This window comes from Ranitomeya imitator, chromosome 7, assembly GCF_032444005.1.
Source record: "Ranitomeya imitator isolate aRanImi1 chromosome 7, aRanImi1.pri, whole genome shotgun sequence".
Taxonomy (NCBI): domain Eukaryota; kingdom Metazoa; phylum Chordata; class Amphibia; order Anura; family Dendrobatidae; genus Ranitomeya; species Ranitomeya imitator.
The window spans coordinates 72,961,025-72,981,495 of record NC_091288.1 but is presented as its reverse complement, the minus strand read 5'-3'; positions in this window follow the sequence as shown (position 1 = coordinate 72,981,495).

The window sequence follows — 20,471 nt, the reverse complement described above, 5'->3', positions numbered from 1 at the left end:
ACTTCACAACCACAGAGTGGCCACTATGAAGGACGTCTGCCAGGTTTTGCGTCCTTTTGATTATTCCACGCGGATGGCAAGTGCAGATGATGCACTAGTCAGCATGACTGTCCCCCTTATCTGCCTGCTTCAGCAAACTTTGCAAGGGTTAAGGGATGATGTTGTGGAAGAGGTGGAGGATGAGGAGTCACCTTTTCCATCAGCTTCTGGAGAGTCAGCGCCACGTGGTTCCTCACAAAGGGGTACGCAGGGGCCAATTTGTGAGGAGGATGAGGAGGATTCAATGGAGGAGGAAGAGCTCCGTCCAGAGGAGGGAGCGACACAATTGTCCAGTGGTCAGTGTGTACAGCGAGGGTGGGGTGATGACGAGCGGGCAGAGATCATGTCTCAAGCAGGGGACAGCGTTTCTGGGCCAGTTGGCACTCTGCAGCACATGGTGGATTTCATGCTGCAGTGCCTGAGAAACGACCGCCGCATCGACCACATTCTCAACATGCCTGATTATTGGGTGTTCACCCTCCTCGATCCTCGCTACCGGGACAACGTCCAAAACCTCATCCCTGCGTTGACCCGGGAGCGTAAATTGCGGGAGTACCACGACACACTGGTGAATTCCATCATCTTCTCCTGTCCAACTGAGAGGAGTGCTGCTAGTGCTTTACAAAGCAGCTCAGTGCGTCGAGGCAGTGGGGGAGGCTCTGCCCAAAGAGGGAGCAGAAGCAGTGCCTCTGCCCAAGGCAAGCCCAGTATGGCACAACTCTGGCACACTTTTGTGTGCCCGCCCCAAATGTCTACACCATCACCGGCGGCTCCAGTCAGCAGGAGGCAACGGTTCCGTCAGATGGTGACAGACTACATGGCTTGCCCTCTTACTGTACTCCCAGACGGCTCTTCCCCGTTCAAGTTTTGGGTCTCTAAGCTGGATACATGGCCAGAGCTAAGCCAGTATGCATTGGAGGTGCTGGCTTGCCCTGCGGCTAGTGTCTTATCGGAACGTGTCTTTAGTGCCGCAGGTGGTGTACTAACAGACCGTCGCATGCGACTATCCTCCGATAACGTTGACCGGCTTACTTTCCTGAAAATGAACCAGGCCTGGATCTCGCAGGAATTTGCCACTCCTCTGCCTGATTAAGTAATTGGGTGTCATCCAGGTCTCCTGCTGTGTTCATCTTTCTACCACCTGAACTGCTATCCCTGGGCTCCAACACCGCCAGTTGCGGCTCAGAAGTGCAGGCTGCACAGTAAAAACATACGACCCAGTGTTATTGGGTTTCAGTAACCTCAGCTGATCCCCAGCTGTGTAGCCGGCAATGTGTCCTGCGACCGCCACCCTGGCACAACAACCTAAATGTAAGGGAACCTGTCCCCCCCCCCCCGTCGTTTGTTACTGAAAGAGCCATCTTGTGCAGCAGTAATGCTGCACAAGGAAAAGGTAGCTCTTTTTTTTTAGCTCCTTGCACACGCAGAACTTAACACTTATAAAATGTGTTCACTGATACCGTTATACTGTCCCGGAGCTGGGACTTTCCTTCGCAATGTGACGCAGCACAGCCGTCATTCCTACCCCCTTGGTGCCATGCGCTGCCTCCTCAGCGTTGTTTTAAGCTGTCACGGAGCCTGCGCTGTTCTGTTATCCCTTGGGCATGCCCTATTTGCGCTGCCTGTCTTCTGACATAATTTGGTGTCAGGCTGGCTGCGCCTGTGCGGCCGCGCTGCCCGAGATCCCGCCTCGCTGTGTCTTCTGATTGAGTCACACTGCGGGCCTGGGATCCATGGCCATGCGCAGTGCATATCTTCCCCTCGGGCTCTCGCTCATTTCCCTCCGCCTTCTTTAGACTGTGCGCCGTCAGCTGATCCCTAATAGCATGCCACGGCCGTGACACCGCACAGTCTGAAGAAGAGGGAAGGAGGGGAGTGAGAGTCGAGGATATGCACTGTGCATGTCCATGGTTCCAAGGCCCGCAGTGGGATTACGTTGGACGAGACTGCGAGGTGGGATCTGGAGCAGCGTGGACGCACAGGCAGTAACAGCCTGACACCAAATTATGTCAGAAGACAGGCAGCGCTAATTGGGCATGGCCAAGGGCTAACAGAACAGCGCAGGCTCCGTGACAGCTTAAAACAACGCTGAGGAGGCAGCGCACGGCACCAAGGGGATAGGAATGTCAGCTGTGCTGTGTCCCATTACGAAGGAAATTCGCACCTCCGGGACGGTTTAACGGTATAAGGGGACACATTTTTAGTGTTTACTTCGGTGTTTGCAAGGAGCATAATTAAAAGAACCACCTTTTCCTTTTGCATCGTTAGTGATGCACAAGATGGCTCTTTCAGCTACAAACGTCTTCGGGGGGGGTTAAAGGTTCCCTTTCAACTTGCTACAATCAGGCTTCGGCCTACACTCTATTCCTCTGCTCCTCCTGCTGTCCCTGGGCTCTAACACCGCCAGTTGGTGCCTGGAAGTGCTGTGTGCACAGTCAACAGTCGCTCCTCTGTTATTGGGGTTCAGTAACGTCAGCTGATCCCCAGCTGTGTGTGCGGCAATACCTCCAATCTGCTCCTCCTGCTGTCCCTGGGCTCTAACACCGCCAGTTGGTGCCTGGAAGTGCTGTGTGCACAGTCAACAGTCGCTCCTCTGTTATTGGGGTTCAGTAACATCAGCTGGTCCCCAGCTGTGTATCCGGCAACGTGTCATGCGACCGCCACGCTGGCACAACTAAAATGTAAGGGGACCTGTCCCCCCCCCCCCTAGGCGTTTGTTACTGAAAGAGCCACCATGTGCAGCACTAATACTGCACAAGGGAAAGGTCGCTCTTGAAATTATGCTCCTTGCAAACGCTGAACTACACACTCATGTAATGTGTCCCCTCACACCGTCCAACCGTCCCGGAGGTGGGACTTTCCTTTGTAATGTGACGCAGCACAGCCGTCATTGCTACCCCCTTGGCACCGTGCGCTGCCTCCTTAGCGTTGTTTGATTCCGTCATGGACCCTGCGCTGTTATGTTATCCCTTGGCCATGCACAGTTTGCGCTGCCCGTCCTCTGACATCATTTGTTGTCGTCCTGGCTGTGCCTGTGCGTCCACGCTGCCCGAAATCACACCTCGCAGTGTCGTCTAATGTGATCCCACAGTGGGCCTGGTATCCATGGCCATGCGCAGTGCATCTACTAGCCTCTCACTCCCCTTCTTCACGCTTCTTCAGACTAGGCGGCGTCAGCTGATCCCTAATAGCATGCCACGGCCGTGACGCCGCACAGTCTGAAGAAGCAGGAAGGAGGTGAGTGAGAGGCGATGATATGCACTGCGCATGCCCATGGATCCCTGGCCCGCAGTGGGACTACATTAGATGACACTGCAAGGTTTGATCTCGGGCAGCTTGGACGCACAGGCACTGCCAGCCTGACACCTACATGATGTCAGAAGACGGCCACCGCTAACTGTGCATGGCCAAGGGATAACATTACAGCGCGGGCTCTGTGACAGAACCAAACAACGTTGAGGAGGTGGCGCCCGGCACCAAGGGGGTTGGAATGACGGCTGTGCTGTGTCACATTACAAAGGAAAGTCCCACTTCCGGGATGGTTTGACGGTGTGAGGGGACACATTATATGAGTGTGTACTTCAGCGTTTGCAAGGAGCATAATTTTCGGAGCCACCATTTTCCATGTGCAGTATTACTGCTGTACAAGATGGCTCTTTCAGCAACAAATGCCTGGGGGGGGGGTTAAAGGTTCCCTTTCAACTTGCTCCACTGCAGGCTTCGGCCTACACTCTGCTCCTCTTTGATTCCCTGGGTTTCAACACTGTCAGTTGCCACCTGGAAGTGTTGTCTACACAGAAAAAACACTAGGTGATGTGTCAGTGGGGTTCAGCACCGCCAGCTGTTCCCCTGCTGTGTAGTCGGCAACGTGTCCAGCACAAGCCACGCTGGCACAACAGAACAAAAGCTGCCATCAGTGCAGGCTTCGGCCTACACTCTGCTACTCTCCTCCTCCTGCTGACCCTGGGCTCAAACATCGCTAGTTTTTGCCCGCAAGTGCTAGCTGCACAGAGAAAAACACCCGCCATTGTGTTAGTGGGGTTCAGCAACGCCAGCTGTTCCCACACTGTGTAGCCGGCAAAGTGTCCTGCAAACGCAACGCTGACACAAAGCTGCCTCCAGTGCAGGCTTCGGCCTACACTCTGCTCCCCCTGCTTACCCTTTGCTCCAGCACCGCTAGTTGGGGCTCTAGGAAGACAATCTTTAATAGGCAACGCATCTGGGTTCCAGCACCGCCAGCTGGTTCTCGGCAGTGTTTTTGTCACAGGTACTCCCTCGTGCCAAGCCTGGTTTCAGCACCGTCAGCTGTTTCCGGGTTGTGTCAAGCTCACTGAGATGCCTATGCTTGCCCCGTCGTGGTGTGGTCGGGTTAGCCAACTCCAGGGTGCCTCCAGTTTAGGAGCTTCCTATGTGGGCTGCGTGAACTGGTAGTCAAGGCTGGTTCTGTAGTGCCAGTAGGCCCAGCTCCCCCTGTAGGACTGTTGGGGTTCGGTAACTGCGGCTGCCTCGCGGCCTAGCTGTTCTCTCCTCTCCTGTGGGCCTTCGGGTCCACCACCTGGTTCCAGCACCGTCAGCTGGTTCCAGGCCGAGCCTTTGGCTTAGGTGCCTCCTCCTGGGTATCCGAGTTCCGCCAACGTCAGGCGGTCCTTGGTAGTGCTTTTAAGCGCGGGCACCTACAGCTTAGTAACCGGGTTCCAGCACCGCCAGCTGGTCCTCGGTCGTGCCATTGGCTCTTGCACACTGGGGCAACGCATCTGGGTTCCAGCACCGCCAGCTGGTTCTCGGCAGTGTTCTTGTCACAGGTACTCCCTCGTGCCAAGCCTGGTTTCAGCACCGTCAGCTGTTTCCGGGTTGTGTCACGTTCACTGAGACGCCTATGCTTACCCCGTCGTGGTGCGGTCGGGTTAGCCAACTCCAGGGTGCCTCCAGTTTAGGAGCTTCCTATGTGGGCTGCGTGAACTGGTAGTCAAGGCTGGTTCTGTAGTGCCAGTAGGCCCAGCTCCCCCTGTAGGACTGTTGGGTTCGGTAACTGCGGCTGCCTCACGGCCTAGCTGTTCTCTCCTCTCCTGTGGGCCTTCGGGTCCACCTCCTGGTTCCAGCACCGCCAGCTGGTTCTCGGCAGTGTTCTTGACACAGGTACTCCCTCGTGCCAAGCCTGGTTTCAGCACCGTCAGCTGTTTCCGGGTTGTGTCAAGCTCACTGAGACGCCTATGCTTGCCCCGTCGTGGTGCGGTCGGGTTAGCCAACTCCAGGGTGCCTCCAGTTTAGGAGCTTCCTATGTGGGCTGCGTGAACTGGTAGTCAAGGCTGGTTCTGTAGTGCCAGTAGGCCCAGCTCCCCCTGTAGGACTGTTGGGGTTCGGTAACTGCGGCTGCCTCGCGGCCTAGCTGTTCTCTCCTCTCCTGTGGGCCTTCGGGTCCACCACCTGGTTCCAGCACCGTCAGCTGGTTCCAGGCCGAGCCTTTGGCTTAGGTGCCTCCTCCTGGGTATCCGAGTTCCGCCAACGTCAGGCGGTCCTTGGTAGTGCTTTTAAGCGCGGGCACCTACAGCTTAGTAACCGGGTTCCAGCACCGCCAGCTGGTCCTCGGTCGTGCCATTGGATCTTGCACACTGGGGCAACGCATCTGGGTTCCAGCACCGCCAGCTGGTTCTCAGCAGTGTTCTTGACACAGGTACTCCCTCGTGCCAAGCCTGGTTTCAGCACCGTCAGCTGTTTCCGGGTTGTGTCAAGCTCACTGAGACGCCTATGCTTGCCCCGTCGTGGTGCGGTCGGGTTAGCCAACTCCAGGGTGCCTCCAGTTTAGGAGCTTCCTATGTGGGCTGCGTGAACTGGTAGTCAAGGCTGGTTCTGTAGTGCCAGTAGGCCCAGCTCCCCCTGTAGGACTGTTGGGGTTCGGTAACTGCGGCTGCTTCGCGGCCTAGCTGTTCTCTCCTCTCCTGTGGGCCTTCGGGTCCACCACCTGGTTCCAGCACCGTCAGCTGGTTCCAGGCCGAGCCTTTGGCTTAGGTGCCTCCTCATGGGTATCCGAGTTCCGCCAACGTCAGGCGGTCCTTGGTAGTGCTTTTAAGCGCGGGCACCTACAGCTTAGTAACCGGGTTCCAGCACCGCCAGCTGGTCCTCGGTCGTGCCATTGGCTCTTGCACACTGGGGCAACGCATCTGGGTTCCAGCACCGCCAGCTGGTTCTCGGCAGTGTTCTTGTCACAGGTACTCCCTCGTGCCAAGCCTGGTTTCAGCAACGTCAGCTGTTTCCGGGTTGTGTCAAGTTCACTGAGACGCCTATGCTTGCCCCGTCGTGGTGCGATCGGGTTAGCCAACTCCAGGGTGCCTCCAGTTTAGGAGCTTCCTATGTGGGCTGCGTGAACTGGTAGTCAAGGCTGGTTCTGTAGTGCCAGTAGGCCCAGCTCCCCCTGTAGGACTGTTGGGTTCGGTAACTGCGGCTGCCTCGCGGCCTAGCTGTTCTCTCCTCTCCTGTGGGCCTTCGGGTCCACCTCCTGGTTCCAGCACCGTCAGCTGGTTCCAGGCCGAGCCTTTGGCTTAGGTGCCTCCTCCTGGGTATCCGAGTTCCGCCAACGTCAGGCGGTCCTTGGTAGTGCTTTTAAGCGCGGGCACCTACAGCTTAGTAACCGGGTTCCAGCACCGCCAGCTGGTCCTCGGTCGTGCCATTGGCTCTTGCACACTGGGGCAACGCATCTGGGTTCCAGCACCGCCAGCTGGTTCTCGGCAGTGTTCTTGTCACAGGTACTCCCTCGTGCCAAGCCTGGTTTCAGCACCGTCAGCTGTTTCCGGGTTGTGTCAAGTTCACTGAGACGCCTATGCTTGCCCCGTCGTGGTGCGGTCGGGTTAGCCAACTCCAGGGTGCCTCCAGTTTAGGAGCTTCCTATGTGGGCTGCGTGAACTGGTAGTCAAGGCTGGTTCTGTAGTGCCAGTAGGCCCAGCTCCCCCTGTAGGACTGTTGGGTTCGGTAACTGCGGCTGCCTCGCGGCCTAGCTGTTCTCTCCTCTCCTGTGGGCCTTCGGGTCCACCTCCTGGTTCCAGCACCGTCAGCTGGTTCCAGGCCGAGCCTTTGGCTTAGGTGCCTCCTCCTGGGTATCCGAGTTCCGCCAACGTCAGGCGGTCCTTGGTAATGCTTTTAAGCGCGGGCACCTACAGCTTAGTAACCGGGTTCCAGCACCGTCAGCTGGTCCTCGGTCGTGCCATTGGCTCTTGCACACTGGGGCAACGCATCTGGGTTCCAGCAACGCCAGCTGGTTCTCGGCAGTGTTTTTGACACAGGTACTCCCTCGTGCCAAGCCTGGTTTCAGCACCGTCAGCTGTTTCCGGGTTGTGTCAAGTTCACTGAGACGCCTATGCTTGCCCCGTCGTGGTGCGGTCGGGTTAGCCAACTCCAGGGTGCCTCCAGTTTAGGAGCTTCCTATGTGGGCTGCGTGAACTGGTTGTCAAGGCTGGTTCTGTAGTGCCAGTAGGCCCAGCTCCCCCTGTAGGACTGTTGGGGTTCGGTAACTGCGGCTGCCTCGCGGCCTAGCTGTTCTCTCCTCTCCTGTGGGCCTTCAAGTCCACCACCTGGTTCCAGCACCGTCAGCTGGTTCTCGGCAGTGTCTTTTGCTCTTGTACCTTCTGCTCCCCATCCTGGTTCCAGTACCGTCAGCTGGTTCCGGGCAGAGCCTTTGGCTTAGGTGCCTCCTTCTGGGTATCCAAGTTCCACCAACGTCAGGTGGTCCTTGGTAGTGCTTTCAGGCACGGGTACCTCCTGCTTAGTAACCGGGTTCCAGTAACGTCAGCTGGTCCTCGGTAGTTCCATTGGCTCTTGGACCTTCGGCTACCCATCCGGGTTCCAGTACCGTCAGCTGGTTCTCGGCAGTGTCTTTTGCTCTTGTACCTTCTGCTCCCCATCCTGGTTCCAGTACCGTCAGCTGGTTCCGGGCAGAGCCTTTGGCTTAGGTGCCTCCTTCTGGGTATCCGAGTTCCGCCAACGTCAGGCGGTCCTTGGTAGTGCTTTTTAGCACGGGTACCTCCTGCTTAGTAACCGGGTTCCAGTAACGTCAGCTGGTCCTCGGTAGTTCCATAGGCTCTTGAACCTTCGGGTAGCCATCCGAGTTCCAGTTCCATCAGCTGGTTCTTGGCATTTTCTCAGCCTTCTTGTACCTTCTGCTACATTTCCAAGTTGAAGACCCTAAAGTCGACGACCCGGAAGACCACCCCGATGCCGACGACGACGACCCGGAAGACCACCCCGATGACGACGACGACGATGGCGGAGACGACGACGGCGGAGACGACGACGGCTGAGACGACGACGGCGGAGATGACGACACTGGAGACGACGACCCTGGAGACGACGACATGGAAGACCGAGAAGCAGAAGAACAAGAGGCTGCAGAACAAAGAGCAGAAGAACATTAAGCATAAGACTTAATATCAGAGCAAAAGATATTATCTAAATTATATGCAGAAGAAGACTAAGCAGTGTATGGGGGTGAGTCCGTTCCTCCTCGTGGTGCCCCTGGATAAAGCCTGATGCTGCAGGCCAAACTGAACGCGGACAAATGTAACTTTTGTGACTGGCAGAACGGAAGGAGTAATCTTCCAACTTTTATAGATAACAACTACGGGAATGCCTGTCACAAATGAGAATATGATGAAGAAGTAGAATAGGAAGAATAATAACAGTGGAATAAAAAGAATATGTAGAATAGGAAGAATAATAATAGTTGAATAAAATGAATATGAAGAATGTAATCAAAAAAAAAAAAAAAGGTAAAGGATGAAGAAGAAGATGAATAAGGTGAAGAAGAAGTTGATGTCAAAGATGCTGATGATGATGAAGATGAAAGTGTGGGAAAAGAAAAAAAAAAAAAGAAAAAAAAGAAGGGGAAGGGCATGGAATAGTGAAACATCAATATCTGACAAAATAAAAAAAAAATTTACATAGTCAATATCTTTGTCACTCCGAACGTCTTAAAAAAAAACAAAAAACATGCTATTCTATTTGATTGGGATAAACCTCCATGACTTTAATGTCTCCGCCACCTCCCCAAATACATCCGGCATTATTCTTAGTTGTTTTCTTTCATGTAGAATGAACCTACAAGGCAAGAAAGGGTTTATTTTAATTCCGATATTTTGGTCCCATTGACTTGCATTGGGATCGGGTATCGGTATCGGCGATATCCGATATTTTTTGAATATCGGCCGATCCAATCCGATACCGATACTTTCCGATATCGGAAGGTATCGCTCAACACTACTTACGATACAAAGGTGATATCAACACCCCAATCAACACCCCAACTATTTCCCCATATGCCACCACTACAGGGCAATGGGAAGAGAGAGGCTAAGTGCCAGAATTTGCACATTTTAGAGATGCACCATTTCTGGGGTGGCTGGGGGCAGATGTTTTTAGCCGGGGGGCAATAACCATGGTCCCTCCCTAGGCTATTAATATTTGCCCCCAGTCACTGGCTTTCCCTCTCTCTGGTGCAGAAAATTGCACGGGAGCCCACACCATTTTTTTCCCCAAAAATAATTTTTTATTAAATACGTACATACATGTCCCCTAATTTGCACACACACTGTACTAATTGTATTGATCACACACATCTATATAGCTAACTATTCTGCATGGATTTAATGTATGTAAACCACGTCTCCTATCCTGTCGGATCCTGCATTGATGCTACAGAAGCCGACAAATGAATTACCGGCTAATCTTCTATCTATATCTCTATGCAATATAAAGACATATAGTACAGACCAAAAGTTTGGTCACACCTTCTCATTTAAAGATTTTTCTGCATTTTCATGACTATGAAAATTGTAAATTCACACTGAAGGCATGAAAACTATTAATTAACACATGTGGAATTATATACTTAACAAAAAAGTGTGAAACAACAGAAAATAAGTCTTATATTCTAGGTTCTTCAAAGTAGCCACCTTTTGCTTTGATGACTGCTTTGCACACCCTTGGCATTCTCTTGATGAGCTTCAAGAGGTAGTCACTGGGAATGGTCTTCCAACAATCTTGAAGGAGTTCCCAGAGATGCTTAGCACTTGTTGGCCCTTTTGCCTTCACTCTGTTGTCCAGCTCACCCCAAACCATCTCGATTGGGTTCAGGTCTGGTGACTGTGGAGGCCAGGTCATCTGGCGTAGAACCCCATCACTCTCCTTCTTGGTCAAATAGCCCTTACACAGCCTGGAGGTGTGTTTGGGGTCATTGTCCTGTTGAAAAATAAATGATGGTCCAACTAAACGCAAACCGGATGGAATAGCATGCCACTGCAAGATGCTGTGGTAGCCATGCTGGTTCAGTATGCCTTCAATCCCCAACAGTGTCACCAGCAAATCACCCCCACACCATCACACCTCCTCCTCCATGCTTCACGGTGGGAACAAGGCATGTAGAGTCCATCTGTTCACCTTTTCTGCGTCACACAAAGACAAGGTGATTGGAACCAAAGATCTCAAATTTGGACTCATCAGACCAAAGCACAGATTTCCACTGGTCTAATGTCCATTCCTTGTGTTCTTTAGCCCAAACAAGTCTCTTCTGCTTGTTGCCTGTTCTTAGAAGTGGTTTCCTAGCAGCTATTTTACCATGAAGGCCTGCTGCACAAAGTCTCCTCTTAACAGTTGTTGTAGAGATGTGTCTGCTGCTAAACTCTGTGTGGCATTGACCTGGTCTCTAATCTGAGCTGCTGTTAACCTGCGATTTCTGAGGCTGGTGACTCGGATAAACTTAAGCTCAGAAGCAGAGGTGACTCTTGGTCTTCCTTTCCTGGGACGGTCCTCATGTGAGCCAGTTTCTTTGTAGCGCTTGATGGTTTTTGCAACTGCCCTTGGGGACACTTTCAAAGTTTTCCCAATTTTTCTGACTGACTGACCTTTATCTCTTAAAGTAATGATGGCCACTTGTTTTTCTTTACTTAGCTGCTTTTTTCTTGCCATAATACAAGTTCAAATTCTAACAGTCTATTCAATAGGGCTATCAGCTGTGTATCCACCAGACTTCTGCTCAACACAACTGATGGCCCCAACCCCATTTATAAGGCAAGAAATCCAACTTACTAAACCTGACAGGGCATGCCTGTGAAGTGAAAACAATTTCCGGTGACTACCTCTTGAAGCTTATCAAGAGAATGCCAAGAGTGTGCAAAGCAGTCATCAAAGCAAAAGTTGGCTACTTTGAAGAGCCCAGAATATAAGACATACAGGTCCTTCTCAAAAAATTAGCATATAGTGTTAAATTTCATTATTTACCATAATGTAATGATTACAATTAAACTTTCATATATTATAGATTCATTATCCACCAACTGAAATTTGTCACGTCTTTTATTGTTTTAATACTGATGATTTTGGCATACAACTCCTGATAACCCAAAAAACCTGTCTCAATAAATTAGCATATCAAGAAAAGGTTCTCTAAATGACCTATTACCCTAATCTTCTGAATCAACTAATTAACTCTAAACACATGCAAAAGATACCTGAGGCTTTTATAAACTCCCTGCCTGGTTCATTACTCAAAACCCCCATCATGGGTAAGACTAGCGACCTGACAGATGTCAAGAAGGCCATCATTGACACCCTCAAGCAAGAGGGTAAGACCCAGAAAGAAATTTCTCAACAAATAGGCTGTTCCCAGAGTGCTGTATCAAGGCACCTCAATGGTAAGTCTGTTGGAAGGAAACAATGTGGCAGAAAACGCTGTACAACGAGAAGAGGAGACCGGACCCTGAGGAAGATTGTGGAGAAGGACCGATTCCAGACCTTGGGGAACCTGAGGAAGCAGTGGACTGAGTCTGGTGTGGAAACATCCAGAACCACCGTGCACAGGCGTGTGCAGGAAATGGGCTACAGGTGCCGAAATGGGCTACAGAGAAGCAGCACTGGACTGTTGCTAAGTGGTCCCAAGTACTTTTTTCTGATGAAAGCAAATTTTGCATGTCATTCGGAAATCAAGGTGCCAGAGTCTGGAGGAAGACTGGGGAGAAGGAAATGCCAAAATGCCTGAAGTCCAGTGTCAAGTACCCACAGTCAGTGATGGTGTGGGGTGCCATGTCAGCTGCTGGTGTTGGTCCACTGTGTTTCATCAAGGGCAGGGTCAATGCAGCTAGCTATCAGGAGATTTTGGAGCACTTCATGCTTCCATCGGCTGAAATGCTTTATGGAGATGAAGATTTCATTTTTCAGCACGACCTGGCACCTGCTCACAGTGCCAAAACCACTGGTAAATGGTTTACTGACCATGGTATTACTGTGCTCAATTGGCCTGCCAACTCTCCTGACCTGAACCCCATAGAGAATCTATGGGATATTGTGAAGAGAAAGTTGAGAGACGCAAGACCCAACACTCTGGATGAGCTTAAGGCCGCTATTGAAGCATCCTGGGCCTCCATAAAATCTCAGCAGTGTCACAGGCTGATTGCCTCCATGCCACGCCGCATTGAAGCAGTCATTTCTGCCAAAGGATTCCCGACCAAGTATTGAGTGCATAACTGAACATTATTATTTGATGGTTTTTTTGTTTGTTATTAAAAAACACTTTTATTTGATTGGATGGGTGAAATATGCTAATTTATTGAGACAGGTTTTTTGGGTTATCAGGAGTTGTATGCCAAAATCATCAGTATTAAAACAATAAAAGACGTGACAAATTTCAGTTGGTGGATAATGAATCTATAATATATGAAAGTTTAATTGTAATCATTACATTATGGTAAATAATGAAATTTAACACTATATGCTAATTTTTTGAGAAGGACCTGTATTATCAGTTGTTTCACACTTTTTTGTTAAGTATATAATTCCACATGCATGTGTTAATTCATAGTTTTGATGTCCTCAGTGTGAATTTACAATTTTCTTTAAATGAGAAGATGTGTCAAAACTTTTGGTCTGTACTGTATATATATATATATATATATATATATATATATATATATATATACCTATTCTATGTATATATATCTGTTCTATCTATTCCATTAAAACCTATTGTATTCTATATTGTACATGGCAGATCATTTGGCGTCTTTCAATCTATCTATCTAACATTTATATATATATATATATATATATATATATATATATATATATATATATACCGTATTTTCCGGCGCATAATATGACTGGGCGTATAAAACTAACCCCAACTTTTCCATATAAAATATAGAGTTTGGGATATACTCGCCGTATAAGATGGGGTCATCTTATACGCCGGGTGTTGTCTTATACGGCGTGTGCGGTCCGGATGGTTCCCAGGGTCTGGAGGAGAGGAGACTCTCCTTCAGGCCCAGGGATCCATATTCATGTAAAAAAAATAATAAAAATAAAAAATAGGGATATGAGCAACAAAAGGAAAAAGGGAGCAGCACAGCCTAACTGTCCAGAGGTTACCAGCGGTGTGTGATTAACACAACAACAGGTCGTCCGATGATAAGAGGAGGTGCTAGCGTGGAATGAACTGTGAATCATAGGAACATGGAAGAAAGAACGCGGCAGCACTCACCACTCTTGCAGTTCAAGTGTCATTTATCGAAACACACGGGAACACATCTTCACGGCTCGGGGGAGTGAAACAGACAAGGAGTGTCCCGTCTGCCGCACTCCTTGTCTGTTTCACTCCCCCGAGCCGTGAAGATGTGTTCCCGTGTGTTTCAATAAAGGACACTTGAACTGCAAGAGTGGTGAGTGCTGCCGCGTTCTTTCTTCCATGCTCCTAAAAAATAGGGATATACTTACCTTCCGACGGCCCCCGGAGTGCTCCCGGCTCTCAGCAGTGCACGCGGCGGCTTCTGTTCCCAAGGATGCATTGCGCGAAGGACCGGAGATGACATAGCGGTCGCGTGACCGCCGGAAGGTTACCGGCAGAAGGTAAGTATATCCATATTTTTTTTTTTTTAAACATGAATATGGATCCCAGGGCCTGAAGGAGAGTCTCCTCTCCTCCAGACCCTGGGAACCATCCAGGACGGCTCCCTGCACACGCCGTACCCGGCGTATAAGACGACCCCTGACTTTTGAGAAGGTTTTCAGGGGTTAAAAAGTCATCTTCTACGCCGAAAAATACGGTATATGTTTTAAAGAATATTTGATTTTAAAAGGATGTGTACAGTTGTGTATTACAATGCAATTTTAACATGAGCTTTTACATACAAAGAACTGCTGTATGTAAAAGCTCATGTTAAAATCGCATTGCACACGGATTGCATACGGATGTCATACGGATGTTGAGTTTAATAATCGCATTGTACTCACATGACACTCGCAAAGCACTAGTCCATTTTTTCGGTCTGGAAATCGGACCTTTTTTTTTCTCGCAAATGGGTATGAGCCCTAAGGCTGCCATCACAGCAGTATTTTACATCAGTATTTGTAAGCCAAAACCAGGAGTGGGTGATAAATGCAAAATGGTTCATACACTGTGTGCAGAATTATTAGGCAAGTTGTATTTTGATCACATGATACATTTTATACATGTCGTGCTACTCCAAGATGTTCAGGCCTAAGAGCAAACTACCAATTAAGTAAATCAGGTGATATGCATCTCTGTAATGAGGAGGGGTGTTGTCTAATGACATCAAAACCCTATATAAGGTGTGCTTAATTATTAGGCAACTTCCTTTCCTTTGGCAAAATGGGTCAGAAGAGAGATTTGACGGGCTCTGAAAAGTCAAAAATTGTGAGATGTCTTGCAGAGGGATGCAGCAGTCTTATAATTGCCAAACTTTTGAAGCGTGATCCCCGAACAATCAAGCGTTTCATGGCAAATAGCCAACAGGGTCGAAAGAAGCGTGTTGGGCAAAAAAGGCGCAAAATAACTGCCCATGAATTGAGGAATATCAAGTGTGAAGCTGCCAAGATGCCATTTGCCACCAGTTTTGCCATATTTCAGAGCTGCAACATTACTGGAGTGACAAAAAGCACAAGGTGTGTGACACTCAGGGACATGGCCAAGGTAAGGAAGGCTGAAAAACGACCACCTTTGAACAAGAAACATAAGATAAAACGTCATGACTGGGCCAAGAATTATCTTAAGACTGACTTTTCAAAGGTTTTATGGACTGATGAAATGAGAGTGACTCTTGATGGGCCAGATGGATGGGCCAGAGGCTGGATCAGTAAAGGGCAAAGAGCTCCACTCCGACTCAGACGCCAGCAAGGTGGAGGTGGGGTACTGATATGGGCTGGTATCATCAAAGATGAACTTGTGGGACCTTTTCGGGTTGAGGATGGAGTGAAGCTCAACTCCCAGACCTACTGCCAGTTTCTGGAAGACAACTTCTTCAAGCAGTGGTACAGGAAGAAGTCGGTATCGTTCAAGAAAAACATGATTTTTATGCAGGACAATGTTCCATCACATGCCTCCAACTGCTCCACAGCATGGCTGGCCAGTAAAGGTCTCAAAGAAGAAAAAATAATGACATGGTTCACCTGATCAGAACCCCATAGGGAACCTGTGGTCCCTCATAAAATGCGAGATCTATAGGGAGGGAAAACAGTCCACCTCTCGGAACAGTGTCTGGGAGGCTGTGGTGGCTGCTGCACGCAATGTTCATCGTAAACAGATCAAGCAACTGACAGAATCTATGGATGGAAGGCAGCTGAGTGTCATCATAAAGAAAGGTGGCTATATTGGTCACTAATTTTTTGTGGTTTTGTTTTTGCATGTCAGAAATGTTTATTTCTAAATTTTGTGCAGTTATATTGGTTTACCTGGTGAAAACAAACAAGTGAGATTGGAAATATTTGTTTTTTATTAAGTTTCCTAATAATTCTGCACAGTAATAGTTACCTGCACACACATATATCCTCCTAAAATAGCCAAATCTAAAAAATCCCCACTCCAACTTCCAAAAATAATAAGCTTTGATATTTATGAGTCTTTTGGGTTGATTGAGAACATAGTTGTTGATCAATAATAAAACTAATCTTCTAAAATACAACTTGCTTAATAATCTGCACACAGTGTATGTTTCTATTATACTTTTTCTCTATTTGTTCCACTCCTGGTTTTGGCTTACAAATACTGATGTAAAATACTGACCAAATACTGCTAGTGTGACGGCAGCCATAGGGCTCAATCTCACTTGCGAGACATACGTCCGTGTGAAACACAGTTTGAGCGGGCACCATCTACAAATAAAGTTTGTCTGGGATCACCAGATGCATACAAAATTGACCAAACAATTCATAAGAAAAAAGACTGCATCATAAGAACGGGATCACCACGATACAATTAAACAACAAGTAACAAATTTTATTATTAGAACCACACCACACAAACAACTGTAGTAAAAACAATTAAAAACACCCATAAAAAATGGGAAATGAGGGTCCACATAATACAGAGTGCAATACTTTAACAGCTTAATAGGGCCTATTCATTTTGTATAATGCCGGCTCATGCAATGATGGGGAAGAGGACAAGTCACATAAAAATACTGATCCTACGTGCTAATACACAAATAGAACCTATTTAGACAATCCCAATGATAGAAAAAGGGCACATATTTATATGAGTTACATCCCCTTTGTGCATGCTGTGACACCTGATATAACCTGCCTAATCCCCATAGATGTAAGGTGCAAATATATCATGCAGAGCAAATAGGCTGAACCTTACCTAGGGGAACTAGCTGGGATCGGCTAAAAGATGGAAAAGAGCCGCCCAGCATAGAATCCCCTTCCCACAAAAAAAGCAAATACCGGCTGAATAAACACTCTGCCCCAGAGCTGTATGACCCACGCGTATCGACGCTGGAGGCGTCTTCCTCAAGGTCCACAGTCATCCAGTGGCGTGGACCTACTTTATATATCATACAAAAAGCTTAATAATGCATACCAGGTGAGCAGCGTGGCGTCGGCCAAGGCTAACAGGAAGTCCCAGCGGCGTGCAGGAAGTGCCACAGCGCAGGCGCAGGAAGCCACGCAATCAACATCCCGCTCAAGTGTCCCATGCAGTCCAAGAATAAGGAATGGATGCGGGCATACTGCGCAAGCGCCAGCCCAGCTTCTCTGACGTCGGCGCCGGTAAATAGTAAAGGTTGTCACGGCAACCAATATCAACGCTAGGGCGCATAGACACACCAAGTCCCCTCTACGTGGAGGGTTACTAGGGTAACCACAACACCCCTAGGGGCGCTGAGCGCAAACTAAGATGTAAGAGCGGATACACTGCGCAAACACCAGCATAACATCCGTAGCGCCAGCTGGTAATGAGGGTTGCCACGGCAGCCCATATCAACAAGGGAGCGTACAAAACACCAAGTCCGAGATCGGACCCATGTGCCCAATCATAACGCTGCGCTTGTATCCAGCCATGCAGAGGAGTTCAGGTCACACGAATATCAACTAGTCTCATACCCAGCCCTATATAGCTAAAAAGTTAACAAATATGACAGCACATAACAATGTAACCAATCACCGTGCAAAAAGTGAAATGACATGATTAATAGGGCAATTTGTAAAGTCCATATATACGGATCTTCAATAATAGCCCATATGTCATAAATCATATGCAGAGGTGCCGTTAGTAACTTAATAATGAAACTATATTCATTAGCGGCGAGTTATCTGATACGAGGTGCATGATGTAAAAATGCACATTCCTATATCACAAAAAGCTTTTTGTTATTACCCAACTGTATAAAAATAGAGATGTAACCCATTTGTGTTATTTCTGGCAGAGGCTCCAAGCATGCTAATGCCGCATAGAGCTTGACAAATAGTCATCTAAGGCACAACAGACCCTGATCTTTATACTCAGCCACTTGTCGTGAGTTGAAACCAAGTTGAGGCCTGAGCCAGCTTTCTATGCAAAAGGAGTTTATAACAGTATAGCTGTAATCAGATCCTAATATGTAATACTGGAGGACCCATAAGTTTGAATATAATACCCATGAGGAGAACATTCAAAAAAAGGAGGGGGGGGGGTGTTAAACCGCCTAACCCAAAAGGCGAGACAGCATGCATAAAGACGGGGGGGGGGGGGGGGGGGGAAATATGACATAAATAATACACAAATCCAATGATAATATCAGAGTCCATGCGCATAGTCCCCTCCATTGCCTGGTCCTAAGGCCCAGGCCGATCTGTGTGCAAAACCAAATCCATCCGGGAAGTGTAACAGCTCCCATGGTCCACTCATATTCGCAGTAAAAAGGGCTTGATGTTCATCCATGGTCCCCGAAATACAACTTGGAAGTAAACAGGAGAGGAATGCTAGAGGAGTCACCGACTATAAAAAACAAATAAATATAAATATAGATATAAAGAGAGGAAAAGGAAAAGGACAAGGGGGAGGAAAGGAAAAGGGGAGGGGGTACGTGTTTGGAAAGGAAATAAATAAAGAACTGATCCTATAAAGTAAAAACAAAACAAAAAAAGACCCTCTTCCCCTGTCCTTCCCAACAATACTATAGCTTCCTATAGAAACCTGTATACAACAGCTCCTCGTTCAAGCCACAGGGTGCCAGGCTGTTCAGTTTGTATATCCACCGGGATTCCCTCCTTAATAGTTCGTCCGTAATTCTCCCTCCCCTGATGCTGAGGGGTAAGCTCTCCAACCCCATCACCCTAAGGGTTCTAGGGGAGCCATTGTGTCTATCCAAAAAATGAGCTGCCACTGAGGTAATATGCTTACCCTTGCTCTTGTCTATTCTTGCCATGCAGATATTAGACACGTGTTGCTGCAACCTGCGGCGCAGCTCTTGGGTGGTTTGTCCAACATACACTTTATCACAACCGCAGATCAGAGCGTAGACCAGGTTACGAGTGCAGCAGTTGAAGAAGGATTTAGGAGACACCTGAAAGGGTAGAGAGGGTAAAGACACACCCGCCTCCGCTATCATGTACATGCATATGGAGCATCCCCCACATGGGTAAGAACCATAGGTAGGGCAATTCACTCGGATCTTCTCTGTAGGGCGTCTAAAATGGCTATTCGATAAACAATCTTTAAGATTCCTTGCCCTCCTGGCCACTATCCTAGGTTTATCCGGGATAATCTGTCTGAGTCTGCCATCACTCAGCAAGATACCCCAATTATCCTCCATAACTCTCCGTACATCCCCCATTGGTTATTAAATTGGGTAATCAAGCTGGAAGCATATATATTATTTCTCACCCGTGGTGTCAGGGCCTCTTCCCTCGATTTCTGGCGAGAATGTTCATAGGCGTCAGCAACAATCCTCTTGGGGTATCCCCGTTCTCGAAATCGGTCCGTGAGTAGTCTAGATTCTGCTTGAAAGTCCGGTTGCTGGCTACAATTTCTTCTAAGGCGCAAAAATTGGCCCTTCGGGATGCTGTCCCGCAAGTGCCGAGGATGAAAGCTAGAATAATGTAGGAGATTATTCGTAGCCGTGACCTTCCGAAAGAGGGTCGTATAAATGCGCTTATCTTGGAGCATGATCCTCAAGTCAAGGAAATCCACAGTGCTGGTGGAAAAGTGGGAGGTCAGCCGAATATTCACCTCATTGCTGTTTAGCTCCTCCACGAAGATCTTTAGGTCCTCAGCAGAACCTGTCCATAAAACAACAATATCGTCGATAAAACGATACCACTTCAATACATTGCAATGGAATAATGGACTACTCTTGACTTGGGTCTCCTCCCACCATCCCATAAATAAGTTTGCATATGATGGCGCGCATCTAGCCCTCATGGCGGTTCCGGACACTTGTTTGTAGTACACTCTATCAAATACAAAATAATTCCTTTCCAGGATCATCCTTGCCTGTGATGGCAATTTAGTGGCCGTTTGCCATCACAGGGGGACTTTTTGAAAAAGCTTGTATTTACCTGGATTTTTTCCTACAGCCCCTCGTTCTTGGCTTGGAGTCCTATATCAGAGATTCTTCATTCCTAATCCAACAACTAGAAACATTGGAGATACCAGACAATACAATTCTTGCAACATTTGACGTAGAAGCACTCTACACGAACATCAAGCATGAACTAGGCATCATGGCCGTGTCTTTCTTCTTGGACAAACACTCTACAGGTAATAGGGGGCATGACTCCTTCATCCTGGACTTGTTAAGGATGATCCTGGAAAGGAATTATTTTGTATTTGATAGAGTGTACTACAAACAAGTGTCCAGAACCGCCATGGGGGCTAGATGCGCGCCATCATATGCAAACTTATTTATGGGATGGTGGGAGGAGACCCAAGTCAAGAGTAGTCCATTATTCCATTGCAATGTATTGAAGTGGTATCGTTTTATCGACGATATTGTTGTTTTATGGACAGGTTCTGCTGAGGACCTAAAGATCTTCGTGGAGGAGCTAAACAGCAATGAGGTGAATATTCGGCTGACCTCCCACTTTTCCACCAGCACTGTGGATTTCCTTGACTTGAGGATCATGCTCCAAGATAAGCGCATTTATACGATCCTCTTTCGGAAGGTCACGGCTACGAATAA